Raw genomic sequence first — 23,023 nt, 5'->3', positions numbered from 1 at the left:
TTATCAAACTTCCACTTGCCTTCAAGTTCCTGTTCAACAGTCTCTTTCTCTTGGAGAGTTTGGAGGAGGACGGCCTCTGTGGGTATCCCCTACCTTATCACCATCTGGCTGAAGTTCCTGCTCAACGCCATCTCATTCCTCTGTACATCTCGTATCATAGGAACCATGATGGTGTAATTTATACTTGAATTGAGAGTGTATTTAGTGAGCTGTAAAGAGGGAAAAACTAAAATTTACGCTTTTAGATTCAGTTTAGCACTTTAATGATTTTATAGTTTATAAAGCATTACCCCCTACACTATCTCACTTTTATTTTTGCAACAGCCCTTTGATGTAGATACTGCCATTATTCTTTTACAGGTAAGAAAAAAATAAGTCTCCAAGACATCGTGATTTGTTCAAGTTTATGAATTGCATATGCATGTGCTAGGCACTATTATATTTTCTAAAACTCAGAAGATTAATAGATGTGAGGACTGAAAATTATCAGAAATAATATGGAGAAAAATTTGATAAATCAAATTAAACAACCACACAATCCTTTACAATGACAGCTTATCCATAAAAATAAACTTTAAAAACAGTTCAGTGGCATTCTCATCACTAAACTTTGAAAATCATGCATAGTTCAATTGAGACTTAAAGAAATCCAAATAACTGTTATGTGTGTAGTTGTTTCAAAACTTTTTAACCACTTAATCTAATCTTCATTCTTTATCCAGATTTGAGAAAAAAAAAGCCTTAGAATTCAGCTTGAGCCTTTTTTTTTTTTAGCATCAAAAGCGTTTAGAGTTCTATAAAAGTGTGAAGTGTCAATTGATACAGACATTTTTTCTTGTGAGCTAAGACATATTTTTTGTTAATGTCCTGGATTTGGACCTCCATATATGTATCCAGTTGGTCCTTGGATATTCCGATGTCAAGAGCCCTTCAAAATCCTTCTATTTAGCCTTTAATCTTTTCTCCAGAGGGACAGATTTGACTACTTCTAGCTTAATATGAATGTTACATTTAGTTTACTTTACAGTTCTTCCAATTAGCTTTTCGAGTGGTTTTTTTTTTTTTTTTTTTTTTTGAGCCTTTAATCTTGTCTAAACTTGTGGGAAAGTAGAGAGAGAGAGTAAAAAATATTCTTACTTAGAAAATATTTACAATTAATGTCAGTACACTTGACTTAATTCATCTCATCATTCAACTATGCAGAACTCAGTTTAACGATATGATAGATATCAATGCTTCTGAATAAGCATCATATTTCTGAAGATTGGATGGATTTTGAAATTGAAGGAAAGTTCTATGATGAAACCAATGGAACAAAAGTTGTAATAGTCTTAATATCAAATATGATATTTCTTCAATATTTCCAAGTTGCCCCCCAATTAATGCAGGTTTAAGACCATTCCATTCTATCTCTTAAGCCTATGTGTAAATATGTGTATGCCCACAAATTTTTATATTCACTTTTAAGGAATACTTAACCCAAGGAACTTTCCCATAAATGAAAAGTGACTTATAATGCTCTGCCTATAGGCCAGGTGAGCAACAAGGATGTTTGACATTTGCTGTAGACATATATCAAAGAAGTAAATCACTGGCAGAATATTGAAGTCTTAGTTCTGTGTTATGCTTAGTTACAAGTTGCAAATTAATGCTACAGCCTGGCATAGGAACCCAAGCCAATAAATTAATATAAACAAGGACCATTTACATCCATATGGCTCTAAGAAAGCAAACAAAATCATCCGTTGAAAATCTTTCACAACTCAAGGCTAACAGCACTCCTACAGAAAACAGTTTTCACCAAAGAAGTACTAACAATATTACTTAGGAAAAAAGACCAAAGAAAAACCTTGGAAGAGATGGTGAGAGAAAATAGAAAAATTAAGATTCGCTTTCAATAAATTGAAAATGATGGTGCTGGCTCGGCGCCTGTGGCTCAAGCGGCTAAGGCGCCAGCCATGTACACCTGAGCTAGCGGGTTCAAATCCAGCCCAGGCCCGCCGAACAACAATGACGGCTGCAACCAAAAAATAGCTGGGCGTTGTGGCGGGTGCCTGTGGTCCCAGCTACTTGGGAGGCAGAGACAGGAGACTTGCTTGAGCCCAGGAGTTGGAGGTTGCTGTAAGCTGTGATACCATAGCACTCTACCCAGGGTGATAGCTTGAGGTTCTGTCTCAAAAAAAAAAGAAAATGATGGTGCTGCCTGAAAACCACGACATAGATATGTTTTAAATTACTAAACTCCCAAAGAGAGAAAATATGAGTCAACATAAAGATATGAAATAAGAACAAGTAGCTTTGAAAAAGAACTGAGCAGAAGTGCAAGTCATATTTTTTGAAACAATTTGGTGATTGTTCTTAAAAATATAATGATTTCATTACTGTTAAAAAATGGGCTATGGACCTTAATAATCATATTCACCCAGAATGGAATATAGGGACATAGGTGAAGGAAATATTTAAAATTTATTAAAGACATAATGAACAAAGAAGAAAGCAGTTCTATTATATGTTTATTAGAATATCCAACTTCTTATTAATCTATATATTTCCCAGAATTCTCAATAAATCCTAAATAAATGGATGTATGAATGAACACAGGTTTAAGAAGTGAATGGATAGATAATATGGTAAAACGACATGCCTAACACTCAGTAGTATAATTCCTTGTGATAGATTTACTTTAATGGAGCTATTCTTAAACCATTTCATCACCTTTTGTAATTTTGGCTTCTATTTCTTGACATCTAAAATTGGCTTCACTTCTAATTTGCGTCAAATTCTTAAATTCACTCATTAGATATTTCCCTTGGCTATGTATCCAATTTTATAGTCTACGTTTTGACCCAGACATCACTTTTATCTTACAAGAAACAATTTTATAAACATTTTAAAAGAATATTAAATAAACTTTCAATAAAGAAATATAGTATGCCTCCCTTACGGTACTTATTGGATAAAAATATTCAATTCTACTTTGGTAGATAGAATTTCCACCTAAAATCAACAAGTTTTTAAAAAATAAAACCGCTCTGAAGTTGGAAGTGCTGGATTATAGGTAGGTTTAATATCATACTAACTCCTCCCTAAGTCCCCAAGAGGCATGCCTGGTCACCTTCCACACAGGGGTCAAGGGTCACAGACCCAAACTCTGTAGGGGAAAAGCAGGTCATATATACAAATGAAGTCGGATGGCTGCAAGATATACTTTCTTTGCTTATTATCTACTTTTATTATTAAAGAAATATATTGTAATATTTTTCTTGGGACATATGTTCTTGGTCCACTTTTATTTCTCCATTCTTGCAGAAATATTCCTTTTTCATTTAAAAATGCAAATGGAAGAAGATATATTGTAAAGAACAATTCATGTAAATTGCCATATCTGGAAACTACCGTATCTAGTATCAATTCAGGAGAAGTGCATGCTCGTTGAAAAGAGATGGCCACTGCGTAGTGCTAGTGGTTTCAGACTTGCCAGTTACACTGAAAATTCAGAACTGAGTGTGGAAGTGTGGATGTGGTCAAACAAAACCTGTTTTCTGACTTTGGGCTTGCACAGCTTTTTGTAGATCTCCAAATAAAGCTTCAGTATTCCTATTTCAGTGATTCACCCCCAGAAAAATGTTCAGGAATTCTTGGAGTAGACTACATGGACCTCTGTGACTTGGTTTAGCATTGCTGAGTTCCAATCTTGCCTCTCAGTTCCTGGGCCTGGGCCCTGCCAGCTGTGGTTTAGGGTGTTTTGCATATTTTTTTCTTGTTGCAGCCAGATTAATGGTTTCCCAAATATGCCCACATACCAGTCCTCGAAATCTGTGAATATGTTATATTAAATGCAAATGAAATCAAGGTTGCTTATCAACAGTCCTTAAAATAGGAAGATTGCCCTGGATTATCAGGATCAAATATAATCACAAGGTCCTTAAATGGGAAATGGAGAGAAAAAGAGTTTGTGTTAGAGGGATAAGATGTGAGAAAACCTTAACTAGACATCGCTGTTTTTCAGGATGGAAGGGCATCGTGACCCAAAGAGTACAGGAAGTCTCTAGAAGCTAGAAAAGGTAAGAAAATGGATTTCCTCCTAGAGTGTCCAGAAAAGAACACAGTTCTGTAGCACCTTGATTTTAGACTGGCGGGCTCATTTTAGAATTCTAACATCCAGACCTGAAAGTAATTAATTTGTGTTGTTTAAACCAATATATTTGTAGTAATTTGTTATAGGAAACAAATACACTCATTCAGATAATTCCGGTGTTGCTATCACTGACTCATTTTGATTATTAACCTTCCCATGCTTTCCACTAGCCAGGTGGCTTTAATGAAATTTGACCTGTCCAATTGAACATCCCTTTTTCCAACACATATGGTTCTAAACTATCCCAGCTAGTTTGGAGCCGGGTTTAAGTTGGATTTTAATCTGACTTTTACTAACCTTCTGTGAACTTTGGTTATATGTATAATTCATAACATGCTGACCGCCTAGGCTTGTTGGAAAGATAAATTCAAATATTATATGTAACGCAAGTACTTAGAACAGTGTCTGACACACAGTGAGATTTAAAAAATCTAGCTAATATTGCGTTCACCATTTTATCTTTGTTAAATTTTTATATAGTTTTGTCAGGTGATATGACTCCTCAAGTTACAATTTTTCCTGCCTCACTTTGGAGTATAGTTGTGAATACTTAGTCAAGGTTTTACTTTGTTTAGTAACACTCACATTCTTCCTTTTCCTTCAGCCTAGTATTGACCTATAAACCATACTTTGGTGTATTTATAAGTATATATCTCTACCCCTGCACTGGCGTACCACAGTCAGCTTTACTTAGTAGTCACCAGAATCCTGGGGCCAATGCAGTGATCTTTTTAGAATGTAGGGTCATGCACTTGGAATGGTATGTAATACAACTCAACAGTATATGAATGATGTACCTTTCAAAGAAAGGTCCAAATTACCTTTCAAAGCAGGTCCCATTGACCACAGGTAGACATAGCAAAATTTTGATAATCTTTGATAAAAATCTTTTAGGATGGGAACTAAGGCCAATCACTTGCATTTTTTACCTTTCTAATTTTCTGCCTTAAAAAGTAGTAATAATAAGTTAATAATAATAATGATAATAATTTATCGAGTACCTCTAGTTTTCAACTGCATTGGTCTAAGAGCTTGATCACATTAACTCATTTAATATATCTCTCTTTCCCAGAGGGAAACTGAATCATAGAGAGAATACCAGGCCAAGGTAGTACATGACCAATCTAGGGTCTGAACACAGGTAGAAAGTCTAGGACTTGAACTTTTAAATGAAACATGATTCTGGCAGATAATGACAAACCTCAAACTGATATGTACTACAGGCTTTGAAAATGATTATGTCATACTCTTTATTGAAGCATATAATTTTTTTTTTGAGACGGAGTCTCAAGCTGTCACTCTGGGTAGTGTGCTGTGGCGTCATAGGTCACAGCAACCTCTAATTCAGGCTCAAGTGACCCTCTTGCCTCAGTTTTTCTATTTTGAGTAGAGACAAGGTCTCACTTTTGCTTAGGCTGGTCTTGAACTCATGAGCTCAAGTAATCAACCCACCTTGGCCTCCTAGAATGCTAGGATTACAGGCGTGAACCACTGCATCTGGCCTGAAGAGTATGATTTTTATCTTTAAGTTTTTTTGCAAAGAATCATCTTATCTGATTTTTCTACCAAGAGAAATATAGAGGATATGTATGATACAGAGGATATGTATGATACAGAGTTAAAAAAGCAAACATTCTATTATTGAAATAGAACTAAATAAGAAAAAGGAGAATAATTAAATAGATTACAGACCAGCACAACTATCTGATACAGTAAGGTCCTGAAAATTTATTAGTTTTATTAAAATATATTTAAAATGCCAACCTAGTAGATATTAAAAAGGCATAATTGTACAGGTAAAGGTCAAAAAGTCAGAAGTGAGAGCTAAAATAATTTTTACAGACATTGTCTAATGTTCTTTCTAAAGAAATCGCAGTGCCTGTGGCTCAAAGGGATAGGGCACCATTCCCATATACTGGAGGTGGTGGGTTCAAACCCAGCCTCAGCCAAAAACCACAAAAAAAAAAAAAAAGAAATCATAATTTTTGAAAATATCACTTTCTTTTTTAATAAGATGCACACATATTTTTTACTACAAATATCGTGAGTAATGAGATTTATTCATTAGTGACTCATTTCTGCTCTTAATTTTCTAAATATTTCATTATTTGAATTTTCTATTAATTTCGCTAAGCAAAAAAGTGTTTAAATTCCAAATTAAGCTGGTGATAGGGACGTTTCCTAGTCTAATGTTATATAGGACAAAACGTGTTTTCTAGGCTCTCTATATCTGCAGTGTTATTAAACAGTGTCTAGAGAATCTCCAAGAGCAATTACATATGTGGGTTTATATTTATACATATATATATTTTAAAAGATATTATCATGTTGAGTTATGAAATACTCTTAAATAAATCTTTCCAGAGCAGTAATGTTTGCCTTTGATTCAATATTAGCATTGAATGACACATAATTTATAAAGTTATCTCCAAAATTAGAAAATTTTGATATGTGTTCAATGAGAATTACTAAGAACCTTGTCATTCTTTTCCTTATCACATAGTTAATTGCACATTGGATAATTACAAACATGTAATAAAAGCTACAAAGTGACTTCAAGTTTTAGCAACATCATTTGAAAGAGCCATTTGTAATGGATTTATTAAATATGCCATTTCAAATGTTTTTCTTTTTCTGAGAATGTCTAAATATCTCAAACATTTTTAAAAGACAAAGGTTTTTTTTTAAATTCTTAATCTCTTACATAATGTACAGTACACACACACAAGTTCTGAAAATTAAATTTGTGAACTGATCCTAGGAAAAGTGCTACCTACCCATTTATTGCTGAATATTACTACAATCACCCTGAGCTACTCTCTTTGGCAAGCTATGCATAGACCCAGCACCTAGTCCACCTTTCATAGCAATTTTAGAGCTCTTTTCTTGGAATGGCCATCAGAGCTGTTCTCATAGATATGACAAGTTCTCAAACTCATCCTATAAAAAGTGCTATGTGCCTCATTGCTGAATAACTCTAGGGTCTGCAGATGGCCAAGGGGAGCACTTTGAAGGTGACCATAGTGATGTGATTTGCATGTTTTAGCAGGCAATATTATAAATCAGTCTTTCGAAGATCAAGTAAATATAATCCCTTTGGGTAACAGAAGACACAGAACACACATGAGAGATGTTTAGTTAATTTACGGGATGCTAGCATTTCAATTATCTTTTCCTTCATTATCACAGTATCACACTGCATTTTGCGAGGCTATGATATTTCTTTTTTTAAGAAATGAAGAACAAAAAGTGAAAGTGGGCCTTAATATACATTAAAAAAAATACCGTTCCACATGTTTGAGACCAACTCTATCAACAATGCTAAATTAACTGTGTTTTAAAACCAAGATGATAATGTAACTAATATTGTACAGTAAAAAAAACACAAACTTGGGAGGTACTTACACCTTGACCCTTACTGGCAAAGCTAGTATATCCAATCTACTCCTCTTACAACTTGATTTCTATGCAATGAATATAATACCCACTTCAGAAAATGACTATTAATATAAGTTCAATAAAATAGACTAAAATGTGGAAAACAGTGACTAAAATCTGGTATGCATTGAAAAAGTTGATTCTTTTCGTTGTCAGTAGTGAATTGTGGTATATGTTCTGTAAAAGCAATGCACATAATCACAAAATCACTGGTAGTAAATACAAAATGCATTTTTCACAAGGTGTTTTGTCATATTTTAGTGATTAATATGGTTTTAAAATAATTTAAAACCACAATTTCTGTATAATGCACACACTTTATTTTACAGTAAAGTAAATATTTACTTTATTTTATTTGTATCACAAAAGCCATTCTAAGTAAGAGGTGACATTGAGGAGCTACCCTGCTGCTCTCTATGAGGTGATGTTTATAGGAGAGTAGGTCAGCTTTTTAAAAAACATTCTGCCATGAATTTCACCAGAGAAACATCAAAACAAGGCGGTTTCTCCCTTATCAATTGTATTAATCTTCTTTATATATGGTCTTAGAATCAAACGTGGTATGCTAGGTGGAAAGATTATAGTTAGTCTGATTTTTGAAATTCTGAGGAGAAAAATAGGCCAGAAAATACCATAGTGAAAGGAATATCGATCCCGCTGCGGGGGGCAGTATGCATTCTGAATACTGTTTTCCTCATTACATAACTATGAGTCTATTACATAATTATGAGTCTTACAAACAATTGCTAGTCTCAAAAAATAGACTTGCCTGCTATATTAAACATAGGCAAATGCTATTCTTCTGCCAAATGGTATTTCCAGTGTGCACTGATGTGTGTAGAAAACATTGAGGAAGAAAACTCTTAACAGTATCTTCAAAGTAAACAAACAGAAGAGTAAAACCAGGTGTAGATACCTTTTGTTTACTTGAGTAGGATTGAAAATTGTCATTCTTAACAACTCTTCTAACCTCAGAAAATTCAGATGCAAATAAAGTACATGCAGAAAAGGTATCCACTCTCAAGAACTCTGCATTTCTTTTGCTTGGTTAGTCACACTTAGACATTTAATTCTAATGTCTGAAGTGGATAATAATTATGTTGATTATTTCATTGCTAATTCATATATGCATGAATGGTAGCCTATAAAAATTCACAATAGTTCAATTCAATGGCACAAAGGAATCTGGCAAGTGAAGTCTCGTGGTCAGCTTACAGGAAGTCTCCCTGTCTTTATAGGAAGACTTCTAAGAGATTCTGTGTATTAAAAATCCACGAGTATCCATTTTCTACAAAAAAAAAAGAAAGAAAGAAAGAAAAGAAAAAAGAAATGCTTTAAACAGCTACTTACTTTTTATCTGTAACTTTCCTTTTCCATGTTTTCGTTTTTCTGACTACATTAGGGAGAAATCTTGATTAGGAGTCAGTGGTCTTTAGCACCTGCTAATCTCCCTTTGAACAAGGGGAGTGTTTGCCAGGCCAGGCCATCTGCAGGCCACAGAGGGCTAAAGTGGCACCAGGGGGGCAGGATGCAGTGGGTATTCAAATCCGCATATCCTGAATCTTTGAATCAAGAGGGTTTCCTTCATTGCACACTTGAGTGGGGTCTCCTAGCAGCCAAGGAAGCCCTGTAGATGTGTAATTAAAGGAGCCCATTATGCCTGAACACAGTGAGACTGTAGCTGCTCTTCATTCCCATAGAATTGAGCCAGTTCCTGTGCCCACTGCAGAGTGTGCGCTCATTCTCCAGGAAGCGCCTGGCCACCCCTCCGCTGCGGGACGACGAGTGTGAAGGGCTGTGGTATGTTTTCCTGCAGTGGAAAGCAGCTTATATATGGTTGAAAAGGATGCGGCATTTAAGCTAGCACCTGGGCTCTCCTAATATCCATGCCTGTCAAGGCTGGCTTAAAATTTAAGGAGAACTTTTGTAGAGAGAATATTCTACATAAATTCTCAGTACACATCAATCTTAGACCACAAATGAAAACCCAATATCTGAGTTGAAGCTTCGAAATAATTGCCTGTACCCTCCCAATTTTCTCAAGGGTAAAGTGTGGCTAAGTAAAGAAATATTAGCTGAAATTCTCCATCCTCTGTTTCCTGGATCTTTTACCTTCATTTTGCCCTGTAATTTAATGAAAGACATGCATTGTTCATGCATTTATATGTCAGGCATCGTTTATGAACTGGTGATATGATAGAGAATGAGATAGAAATGGTTGATAGTTTCATAGAACTTATAGCTAAGAACATAAAATAAATAATAAGAGGAGAAGGAAATAATAAGAGGAGAAGGAGCTACTATTGAATCAAAAGAAATATTTTAAATGAGTGTGAATAAATTAGTATCATAGTCAGGCTTTTCATTAATTTATTAAAATAGTTAATTTCTTAATTAAAATATAGAGATACTTGTAAAAATTATTTATGACAGCACGCTGAGGATTTTGATTATGGAGACGTGGTATACTTCTTTGAAAGCATATCACAAAACTTCAGCAAAAATTTTTCAATTGCATATTTGGTGATTAAGGTGTATGAGTTCATAAGGAAAACATAAATGAATGCATTACTTCAAAAAATTTTCATATGATAATTAAAACCTTAATGCACCTTATAGATACGAGCATCCTGGTTTTGTTTTGCTTTGTTTTGTGTAATTTATTCTAGTTGGTGTTCCTTTATTTGTGAAACATTTTAATATTAAGTAAGGAGTTTCCTTTCTGTGGATTATAAATGTAAAAGTAAAATAATGACCTAAGGAAAGTTGTATCATTCAGTAGCTCAATCAATATTAGTCTACATTCAGATCCAATGTATTCTCACATTATTAATTTATGTTCTGACAAAAAGTTCTTAAATATACTGGAGGAGGATGAACTCTCATGATGCATTTGAATATGAGATTAAATCACCTGAATTATTTGTTTTAAAATATGTATGGACCATTTTTTACTCACAGACTCCATTTCCTGATCAAGAGGTCGACAGTCATATCGATTAGGGTTTAAGTCATTGACCCTATCTTATTTTTATTAATGGATCCGTTTACAACAGAGAAGAGAAAATTAGCAAAAGTATGGAGGGTACCATGTGAGAAAAAAATAACATAAAGTGTGTTTGGTAACGAGAGAGAACAGACTCAAAATAATAATGCTGAATATATGATAGAAAAAATATAAGAAAGGGAAGGAAGCAATAATCACACTTACTCTTCTGCCATAGGCATAAAACTTGAGATTCCATATTAATTAAAGACACTGCTGAACTAGAGAGCATTAAAAAAGAATGTGACAAGGATAATAGTGTCTGGAAATAGTCACTTGAGCAACATCTCTTCAAATACTTCGGTCCTCTCTCCGTGTTGAGGTGGGAGTTATCAGCTGCTAGTGCATTTTTCCACTTGATGGCAGATCCTTAAGCACAAGCCTTGTTTCATTATTTATCCCTACCACAGTGATCTGTAAATATTTATTGAGTAAATGAAGGTATCTTACAGAGATAAAAACTACAAAATATATAGAAATGCTCAAATTATTAGTTGACTGGGACTTGTGGGCTCACTTCTTTGAAAGCTCTTCAGTAAACAATGAATTATTATTTGTTATGGAACTTGAAGAGGAAATATTTGAATTGAGAATGAGATGAAGACAGATGATGTATAAGTTCCTATCTATGAATAGCATATAAGTTCCTATTTTATTTTGAATAGTATATAATTCCTTCCTGAAGGAACGCTACTCCTTAGGTTTACAAAGAAAATTAAGGATTTATTGGTTATCTCTCTAATCATTTATCTATTAAAATAATACCTCTATTGTTCTATAAATCTATTACTATTCCAACACAGACAACCATTTAAACTGGAAAATCTTGTCTCTTCATAAAAAAGGAATAAAATAAGCCCTTGGGAGTTTGTAGTAGCAACCACTACAAATCACTCCAGATGAATGCTACAAAAAAACATACAATTGCAATTTCATCTTCAGATGAAGCATTCCCAAGGATCTGGCTCTGTGAACTTATCAGTAATTGACTCTATAGGATCTGGAGATTGCTTAGAATAAAACAAGAGATTGAAAAATAAAATAGAAGAAAAGCATCCCAATGTTAATTATTTTAATATTAACAAAATAAATAAAGCATACTTAAAATTTTCTCCTGGCATATATACATCAAGCTATTTTGATTCGAATTTTAAACATGCAATAAAAATACAATGCAAGTATATTTTTATTGTAGGAATCAACAAAATGTGGCTGGTATCAGGCTGTTTGCACACATGTTTATCACCTTTCAATCCATGCAAATGTATTTTTTCATTAGGAAGCATGATTTGGTCCCATAGATTGTCATAATTTGTGTATGTCATTATGAAATTGTACTTGCAAATTCTTCCAAGAAATGGCGTTGGTAACTTACTATGACAAAATGAGCTCAAAGGATCTGTTTTAAGGATAATAGAACCAAGACTGCAAGAATGAGGCAGAGATTAGAGAAGAGCCATTTTTTATACAATTAGCAAATTCCAAAGGTAGAAAGTTAATCCAAATGATGATCATGAATAGTTTATCTGCTGCTTTTGAATATCATCTATAAGTCTTTACATAAAGAAAAACTTTGATGTTTTGTTTTGTGTGTGTATGTCATGTTTTTACTTGAACAGAACCCAAAGAAGTGGAGTCTGTATATAATCTTAGAAGAATAACTGATTGATGAAATGAAGATGGTACATTCATTGTGCCTCAGTATCTCCTTTAGAACTTGCTATTTTCTCATTTTTAACCATTGGACTTAGTAATTATAGACCCTATAAGGAGGATTTATGTTATCTCTATAATTTACACTGCACAAAAGTTCATTTAAAGTTATTAAAATATACTAAATATAGTCTGTCAAAATTGTTTTGACTGGCATTTCATTTCAGGGTGGCAGATTGTAACTCAAGATATCCAGACCACCATCCAAAACTTTCTTTATTATTCTCTTAGTGGTTAAATCAGCCAACTCCATCAAAATCATTATAGAACCTTTATGTAAACCCCAAACCCTAAATGATTGATAGAGAAGCAAGAATAATGAAAGTTATTTGTTAAGTCACTGTTATGTGTCTAGTAGTTGGGCTTATAGGCAAAACAAAAGAAATAAAAACTGCAATTTTATTGGATAAATATTTACCAGTTGAACACTTCTCTTATCTTAATTTGGCTTCCCAATCAGAAAGAAGTGTGTTAGCTAATGAGTTGACACAAATTTCTGGTCTACTTGGCATTTAGAGTTTTCAAAATAAATTAATATATAATCCTTCTGGATAATTAACCAATCACTTATTTTTACATTTGATTTGCATGAAACTATCCATCAAAATCTACTCTTATTCAGTATTCAGTGTATAATAAGAAAAAAATGACAAACTGACACATTGTTTTGTCTCACTGTACTCTCAAAAGCACACAGAGCATTTCTGACCCCACATGCATGGATTCTTCTCCCCACCCATCAGACATTTCTCAAGTGGATAACATTTGGGTGTCCTACAATTTTATTTAATTTCAAATCATTATGGGAATATAATTTGATTATAAAAATTGTTTTTGTAAAGATAAAGTCCCAGTTGTTGTAGTGTCTTTGACCCAGCAATTGTGCAAAGTACCAATGTGCAATGATTTAACTCAATTCTGACACTACCTACTTGGAGTTAGTGTCACGTCTCATGGATGAAGAGTCCCAAAAGACTTCCCCCCACTTCAGAAGCCAATCCTAAATGCGGGCTCTCAAACATCTGGTCAACAGACTATAAATTGGAGATTGCCACCACCTCATCTTCAGGATGCATTAATCTTCTATAGCATCCCACAGAGCACAAGAAAACATGTCTACTCCTTTATTTTATTAATAAAGTATATGCTATGAACAAGGAAAAGCCAACTGGTGAAGTTTAGAGAGACACTAACTTGTGTCTGCACAGAGTTGGGATACAGCATGCTGTGACAGGTGGATGTATTCATCAGCCCAGAAGCTTACAGCAGCCTCATTACAAAGGTGTTAGTAATTCAATCTCCTTTTCCTTCCCAGAGGATGGAGGGGTAAGGTTGAAAACTTAGAATCATGGTTTGGCCTTTCTTGTGACAACCCCCATTCAGGAGCCCAGCAAGATTTGCATGAGCCTAGCTCACAAGAACCTCAAACTCCTGGGCTCAAGCTTCTTGCCTCAACCTGCTGAGTAGCTGAGACTACAGGTGCCCAACAAAATGTTTGGCTAACTTTTTCTATTTTTTTTTTTAGTAGAAACAGAGTTTTGCTGTTGCTCAGGCTGGTCTCAAACTCCTAAGCTCAAGCGATCCTTCAGCCTCAGCCTTGCAGAGTGCTAGAATTATAGGCGCAAGCCACTGCATCTGGCCACATTCTGAATTTTTTAACCTTATTTTATTTGGCTTGATGTAAAAGCATCATTCATATATATTATATATTAAAATTTATCTATGACAATCAAGTTGTTCAGTGACCTGTTCATCAATGAAGCATACCTTATTCTCACTAAACTAAATAAAAGTTTATATTTGGCATGTATTTTATTATCATCTTGATTATAGGAAATAGTGAGCATTGTCCTCACTCCTTCATTTTTTTGTCTAATTATGGTTTCACTTAGTTTTTAAATATGTTAATATTTATAGTGGCTATTAAAAGGCTGTGTCTTTCAAATTAGGCATCTGTTTGGTCTTACTATATTTATTGTGCTCTTTTTTTGTCGTACAGGTCATACTTTCCTGGTTTTTTGTTTGCTTTTTTGCACATCTCTTAATTTTTTTTTTTTGCTGGAAATTTGACCATTTATTGATAGATCGTCAGTCCCACATCTTTAGGGCATCAGAAATGCCTTTCATACAAGATATTTTTCCACTGACTAAGTCAGAGGGTGTTTTCCATATGAGTCTACAAGAAATTGGCTTATCGTGGTCTCTGTGCAGTCAAACCTCTCTGCTAGTGATTTTCTGTATTTGCGGCCGCTCCCCAGAGCTACCATCACTGCCTGAGCTCTACCTCAGGTCATCGGGCATCAGATTCTTATAAACAGTGAAGTACCTCCATCCCTCCTGTACTTACTTAATTTATAGTAGGGTCATGCTCCTACCAGAATCTCATGCTGCTGCTGATGAGACAGGAGGTGGAACTCAGGTGATGATATGAGCAATAAGAAGAGGCTGGAAATACAGGTGAAGCTTCTCCTGTTCATTGCTTTTCTCCTGTGCTGAGACCTGGTTCTGATCATGACACAGACCATACCAGTTTGTGGTCCAGGGTCGGGGACCACAGATTTAGATCATACAGCTGATTCTCATCATTTACAAATTCTGTATTTGTGAATTCACCTACTCACTAAAATCTGTCATTCCTGTATCAGTATTCCCTGTGCTTTTGTGAAGATAGGAGCAGAGTAGTGAAAAAATTCCATCACTCAATGCACATGTTCCCAGTTGAGATGGAGCATGGCAACCCTCATCGTTCCACTCTTGCATCGGAAACAAGTGTCCTTCCATGATCTATTTCAGTCTACTTTTCTGTGTTTTATGTCTGTGATTTCTCTTTTTAAAATGCCCCCCTACTGCACATACATAGTGCTAAAGTGCCGTCCGATGTGCTGAAGCACAAGGAGGTTGTGTGATGTGAGAAAACACGTGTGTTCGATAAGCTTTGTTCAGAATGATAGTGCTATTGGCCTAGAGCAGTGTTTTTCAACCTTTTTTTATCTCATGGCACACTTGAAACTCTATAGCTCAACTTCTGCGCACACTTACATTATGTTGATCAAATAATGAAAAAAATAATGATTTTCTTTATTAAAAAAGAAACCATTGCTTATTGTAAAATAATACTTATCGTAAAAAAATAAGTGCTTTGGACTTTTTCCAAAAATAATTTAATTAATGATCTTTAAAAGTTTTCAAGGCACACCTTAGATCCTCTCACGGCACACCCGTGTGTTGCAGAACACCAGTTGAAAATCATTGGCCTAAAGTATAATGTTAATGCATCAACATTGCATATTTGATATGTTCAATGTATATTATATAATGTTTCTTCAGACAGAAACAGGCAAGTAACAAAGTTATAAATGTCTGTCAAAAGTTATAGGTTGATAAAAATTTCGTGACCAAAGGGTTATAGGAACCTAACCTTATCTTTTTCCTAGGAATAAGTAGTTTGAGTATTTACAAATTCAGTGTTTGTAGTGACTTTATTGTAACTACTATAAATAATGAGAATTAACTGTATATTGCAGCCACCTTATGCATTGGTCTAAACCACTGGTTCTCAACCTGTGGGTCACCACCCCTTTTTAACAATGAAAATACATTGTGCATTAGGAAGGTTGAGAAACACTGGTCTAAACCTCCCTCTACCTCCACCACTATCCTGCCTTTGTTTTTTTCCTTTCTCCATTTCTCTACTGCCTGCCTGGATTATTGTACTGAAGACTATTCCCTCACCCCAACCCTGCTTTTACATTGTCATGTGATGTCAAAGCCTGCGGTCATCCTAGCTGACAGTGGTTTGGAAGGATTCTCTTTCTTCAGCTGTCTCTTTTCCTGAACACACTTAGCTGTTAAACTCCACTAATTAATGGCCAATAGATCAATTATTTTCAATACCTTGGACATAAATTGATTTATAGATTAATCCGGGATCCTTTGAGGAGATAGTTCCTGAGCTCAGTGTTTAAGATCTGTTAAAACCCCAAGAAGGCTCTTCCAATCTATCTCTTTGTTTCTTCCCACAAACTAACAGAATTACAGTTTATCATACATTTTCAATGAGTTTGCCAATCTCCTTCCAACTGCCTTTCACAACAACTTTTACTGTTCTTGAGAGTGAGGCTTGATTTTCTCATGGCTATAAATTATGTCATTTCCTTTGGGGCAGGATTAGACCTCTCTCCTACAGTCCACTTTGGCAAGATCTCTGAGCCACTGCTCTCGTGCAGGAGAGAAGATAATGATGCTCTTTTTCTGGGCCAATACTGTTACAAAAGTCAGCCTCAGTAAGAGGCAGGGAGAGACTAAACAGGAAATGCTTAAGATTATCTTCTGACTGGGAGCTGGGCTGAGAGTTCATCCTATGTTTTTGGCTATAACAGATGGGATGGAATCTTTCTCTCCTTGAGCTGGGAGGGTGGAGGGAGGTTGTGGATTTTGGTGGAAATTACGCAGACCTTTTCAGTTCTTACCAACTTTTAGTAGATTTTCTTTTTTTTTTTCAGTTTTTGGCTGGGGCTGGGTTTGAACCCGCCACCTCTGGCATATGGGGCCAGCGCCCTACTCCTTTGAGCCACAGGCGCTGCTCCAGTAGATTTTCTTGAATAAATGCTTCTTCATTTGCTGAATGCCCTAGGACCCCCACTTCTAGAAAGTTCAAGTGGATAGTATTTTAGATAGTTTTGGGGGCAAGACATGATTGCAAGAGGGACTTTACCTAACAATTGCAATCAGTGTAACCTGGCTTATTGTACCCTCAATGAATCCCCAACAATAAAGAAAAAAAAATAAAAAAATAAATAGTTTTTACCAATTTCTCTGGGGTAGGTGATGTCATAGCACCTCACACAGTCATATTGGGAGTAGAATGCCTTATTTAGATTCTGTGATATTTATAACAGTAACATATATTCATATGTAATGTGTTCAAAATCTATCCCAGTTCTAGTTTGTGCTATTTGTGAAAGGATGAATAGGTCATGCGTCATACGATATCTGTAATGAGCAAGTTCATGGTAGACATCAGTTTCTTCAAAGAGTATTTAAACTTATGCATGCAAGCAGCTAGTTGCTACTGCCCTTTAATTATTATGGTTGTTATAAATTCTAGGTATATTCATTTTTGATGGCTACTGTAACAAGGTACCACAGATGAGGGGATGGATTCAACACAGACATTTGTTTTGTTATAGTTCTGATGGGTGGAAGTCTGAAGTAAATGAACCTTTTGAAGGATGTAAAGAAAGAATCTGTCCTAGGCCTCTCTTCTTGGCTTGTAAATGGCTGTCTTCTCTCTGCACATTTTTAAGCCCCAATTTTTTTTTTCTTATAAGAATGTCAGTCCTATTAGATTAGGGCCACCCTAAGAACCTCCATTTAATTTACTTACCTCTTTAAAGTTTCTATCTCCAAATGCAATTACATTATAGGGTACTGGAGATTGGGACTTCAGCATATAAATTTTGAGTGGACACAATCCAGCCTATAACACTAGGTAACATAGGTTATATTAAGCTACTACTCAGTTTACTTGAAACTTTTTTTTTTGTTTGTTTGTTCTTTTGCAGTTTTTTGGCTGGGGCTGGGTTTGAACCCGTCACCTCCGACATATGGGGCCGGTGCCCTACCCCTTTGAGCCACAGGCGCCACCCTTGAAACTATTTTTTAAAAAAGATATTGGAAATAAATATTAGGAAAATATAGGACTGTCAGGTAATTAAATGTATTAGAACCAAGTAGGTAATAAAAAACATGCCGAGTAAAGATGCTAGTAATATTTTAAAAATTCATTGTCACTTAGAATTAAAACAATATTACTCGATCTATATTTTAGAGAAACATTTGAAATAACAGTGGTATCAAAATATGTTAACCATTTAAGAATATTAAATCGGAGAATCTTGAAGTTTAATTCCTAAACACAGCCTAAAAGTGTAAGTTCTAAAACAATCATAAAACATATAGTTGGTTTTCAAATAACAGGTAACATTTCTAATGAATAAATAAATATCTTCAAAATTAAAATTTTAACATATATTAGGTAATTTTTAAGTTTAATATGGTTATTTACAAGCTAAAACAATATCAGATCAAATGGCAAATCTGTGCCATAAACATAAATATTGATATCTTTTTCATTGGTAGTCTTCAAGGTAGGTATTAATGACTCTTATTTCCCTGTTTTTTTTCATCGTGTTCAATGTTTAAATGAGTTATAAGATTACTTGCCTATATGTTTCAATACACAGAAAGTATATGTATTCCTTTACTAAAAGTCCAATAAACTGTTTTACTCTATATATTTGATATATTTTCCCAATATACTGAATAATACTTTCAGAAAATATATTCTAAAACTATAAAACAAAACATTATAGTGCCAATTATTATGCATTTTATAATTGGACTACATTAAAAGAAGCAAATGCAACAAATGTCATCTTTTATCTAATTGCTAAATTTTAGATATTCTATTACTATGTTCTGAATAAGTTTGTCCCCTCAAAATTCATATGTGAAAGAATAATCACCAGTATAATGGTAATAAGAGGTAGGGACTTTGGGAGGTAATTTCATAATGAGAGCAGAACCCTCATGAATGAGATAAGGCTTTTATGGAAGAGACCTCAGAGAGCTGCATTACCCTTTTGCCATGTGAGGACACAGTGAGAAGGCCCCATCTATTAACCAGACAGTAGAGTCTTCCCAGACTAACTCTGTTGACACTTTGATCTTGGACTTTCCAGCCTCAGAAATGTGAGAAATAAATTGCTTTTCTTTGTAAGCTGCTCATTCTAAGGCATTTTGTTATAGCAGTTCAAATGGTTTGAGATACTGGTCATCTTCTTTTGAGATGGACTTTTAGCTTTCTTTTAATTTGTTTTTTCTCCAAATTCTTTAAACAAAAAGTGGCTATTATTAATAATTCAAATTAACTCAGTTTAATAAAGTTTATGTTGTAACAGAATCTTACTATATAATCACCATAGCAAAATTTATAATTAGCCAACAAGTAGCTAATACTAATTTGGTCCACCATTGTTACAAGAGGTAGTGGGCGAAACTGAGCCTAAGGAGGGTCTTGCCACATCATCTCCAATCCAAATCAATAAGAATCTAATCTTTGCTCCTCTCTCCCTTCCTCTTGGGGGGTCGCGAAGAAGCCAATTTTTAACTAGTGAGTCAATTCCAAGTTCTTCCAAAGAAGTGGACACAATTATTTAGAAATTCATTGTTTTGGCTAATTCTATCTGTCAACTTGACTAGGTCAATAGATGGCTAAACATTATTTTTGATCTGAGAGACCAATGTGGGTGGATTGCTATGGGCTCAGGAGTTTGAGACCAGCCTAAGCAAGCGTGATACTCCATCTTTAAAACTAGCCAGGCATGGTGTCAGGCACTGTAATCCCAGCTACTTGGGAGGCTGAGGCAAGAGGATCACTTGAACCCAAGAATTTGAGGTTCCTATGAGCTGTGATGCCATGACACTCTACCAAGGGTGTCAAAGTGAAACTCTGTCTCAAAATGGATAATAAATAAATAAATAAATAATAATTAAATTAAAAAAAAAACATAATTTTTAAGTGTGTCTTTGAGGGTTTTCCAGAAAAAAATATTAGCATTTGAATTGGTACTGAATAAAGCAGATGGCCCTCCGCAATGTTGGTAGACAATTTCCAATCCACTGAGAGCCTGAAGATAAACAAAAAAGTAGAGGAATGTTGAATCCTCCATTTTTTGACTGAAACATCTATAACCTAAAACATCAATCTCTTGCCCTAGCCCTCCTGTTTCTCAGACCTTCTGCCTGGAACTGGAAGTTACATATTCAGGCTTCTAGGTTTTAGGACTTCAACCTAGTCCACTGGCTTCTCCTGGGTTTCTAGCTTGCAGACAGCAAATGGTGGGACATTCAGCCTCTATAATTGCTTTAGCCAACATCTTGTAATAAATAAATAAACAAACATATATACATACATATATATGTAGAGAGAACAGTGTTTCTCAGGGAGAACTCTAATACAATCAAATATCTTCTTCCAGAATGTAATCAATAATAAAAGTGGTATACTAGACCTCCCCTTCTTTCTATATTTTCATAAGATTAAAATTAATTTTTTTCACCTAGAACTACTCTGAAGATATTCTGAAATTATATTCTTCTTTATATTTGTTAATAATTTTAGCAGGTCACTTAATATATTTAAATGTTTTAATTCTCTTTTGCCTTTTGTCTATAGTGGCAAAGACGAGTTTGTTATAAAGCTTTTCTCTGATGGTGAGGCCTTCATTAACCATTTTATGTAATATCAGTTCCCTATGCCTTAACTTCTTAGATTAATTGGATAGATCACATGGTTTTAATATAGTGGACAAAGTCTGCTTAATCTTTAAAAGCCTCAATTTACTTAATTATTTTAAGGAATAGGATGGCTATGTGTCTCAATGGAGAACACTGGTCTCAAGTAAACCAAGCAATATAATATGAATACATTGATGCATATCTATTTTACAAAACCAACTAAATTAAATATTCTAGTTTGAAGTTCCAATCGTATCATCTGTAGATACTTACAAATTCATTAAAAATTAATTAATGGAAAATAACATAAATCATCACTTGATGGTACTTGAAACAGTGTCTAAGTAAACTTGGTCAACTTGTCTTGTGTAGTGTTTAGTACAATGGACTTGCAGTTATCTAAACTGGACTTCAAATCCTGTCTATGTCACCTACTGTATGATTTTGCAAAGTAGTCAGCCTTTCCAACCTTCACGTTTTCCAGTTTTAAAATAGTGTCATATTTAGAATATACGCTAGATTAAAATAGCCTCACCCAGAGATGCAGACCAGGAAAGAGGACTTCCTGTGTTGTCCATGTTATCCATAAGATGCTTTCTTTCCTGCGTATTTTCTTTGATTTGGAAATGGCTTAACAAAGACAATAGCAAGAATAATAATAATAACTTAATATAAAAGTCATGTGACAGTAAACAAGTATGCTTTGTTCTAAATATTTTAAAAAGTTAATTTATTGTTCACAATAATGATATAAAGTAGCAGATCGAATTATTTCAATGCTACAGAGCACAGATAGCTCACGTAACTTTTCTGAGAACATGTGAAAAGCAAGTGGCATAATTGAGACTTGATTCAGTTCTTAACAATCACATATATTCCACTTAATACTGGTATCACAAGATACATCACATCTGCTGAATTTTGCTTGAATTTAGTTTGTGACTATTGCAACTAAAGTTCTCCTAATGCGTATCTTCCACACTGTATTTAAAATGCCTTCAAAAAATGCAGGAATAACTATAGCAGCAGTAATCCTCCTAGCAGTGGTGATGATGATGATGGTTATTATTATTAATGTTAAAATTGAATAATTTACTCTATGGCAGGGTAATATGTGTCAACATATGAAATACCCTAAATTGCTTATAGGCAAGTTTTTACTATGTAAATTTAAAATGGATTCGAGTGATGAACCAACTACCACTGTATAACAAGAAAAAGAAAAAAAAGAGAAACATAAAATAATGAAATAAGCTGAATTTAGACATGAGCATATATGTGAACTAATATAACTGTATAGTTTAGGAAAAACTGTCAACACACAGTGTAAGAATTGAGTTAACTGAGTTTTAAATGTAAAATTGTTTCAACAAGCAATTTTGCTTAGTTTTATTTCCTCTTTATGTTTTTCTTAAATTAATGCAGAAATTCCTGTACTTAGGGAGAAATGCACTATAAATTGTTGCCCTAAATGTGACAACACATTTGCAAGTTATTAATGCACTTATTAGAGAAACAATTTGTATTTCCCTTGAAAATCTCACAGTGCTTTTTTCTTGTTAAGAAAATCTTCAACCTTTTGCCTTAAGTATTGCTTTTGCTGGGTGATACAATCCCAAAGAGTAATGGTGATGAACAATTTTAATAGAAAGTTAAAAATACTTTTTAAAGGATACGCTCCAATGAAAATTATTTATTTTCTAGCAGACAATATTTTTCTCAGTCTCCTTGGTTTGTTCTTCAAGATCAAATGTGTAAATCTCACTTTGTTTATGGTGTTCTCCATTTATGATTGTGTAGAGTTTTTGACCAATTTTGGCATAGTTACAGATTGACAGTTTAAGGCTTCAAAAATGATTAACATGCATGTCCACAGAAGCGCACACACAACAATGCTATCAAATTAGAGACCTCTAGAAAATAAAGGTTTGGAATCATTTTTTAATTTTTTATTCCTCTTTTAAACACTATATTGTTAAAGTTTCTGAAAGTGGTTTTTTATAGCTAAAAACATTAAATATTATATAATCTACTCTCAAATATTATAACTTACTTATATCAGCTGTAATATGTGTTTCAAACTGTGAAAGTTTTGTCCACCCTTTAAGTGTCAATGCCATCACCAGCTCCTACACAGGGGTTGTAAAACCCCCTCATTCAAATTCAGCATTTCTTCTGTTTTTGTTGGCTGGTCTCCTAATTATCATATGACCTATTTTCAAATACTAAGCCAAAGCAACTGTTCTTTATGAAATGAAGAGTAATGAACAGAATATAATATATTTGTAAATTAAAATGTATTTGCAGTAACAGACAATAATATGGACATTCCTTATTAAATATCGGTGACGATTTTCTCCATCTTTACTAATTCATGGAATTATCTT

At 34.3% G+C, this 23,023-nt stretch overlaps 1 pseudogene; it reads left to right on the top strand.

The window, feature by feature from the left end:
* Positions 1–23,023, top strand: part of LOC128567397 (anaphase-promoting complex subunit 1-like) — a 135,853-nt pseudogene that overhangs the window by 5,433 nt on the left and 107,397 nt on the right.

This window comes from Nycticebus coucang, chromosome 16, assembly GCF_027406575.1.
Source record: "Nycticebus coucang isolate mNycCou1 chromosome 16, mNycCou1.pri, whole genome shotgun sequence".
In the NCBI taxonomy this organism is placed as follows: domain Eukaryota; kingdom Metazoa; phylum Chordata; class Mammalia; order Primates; family Lorisidae; genus Nycticebus; species Nycticebus coucang.
This window is presented reverse-complemented; position numbering and strand designations above follow the sequence as displayed.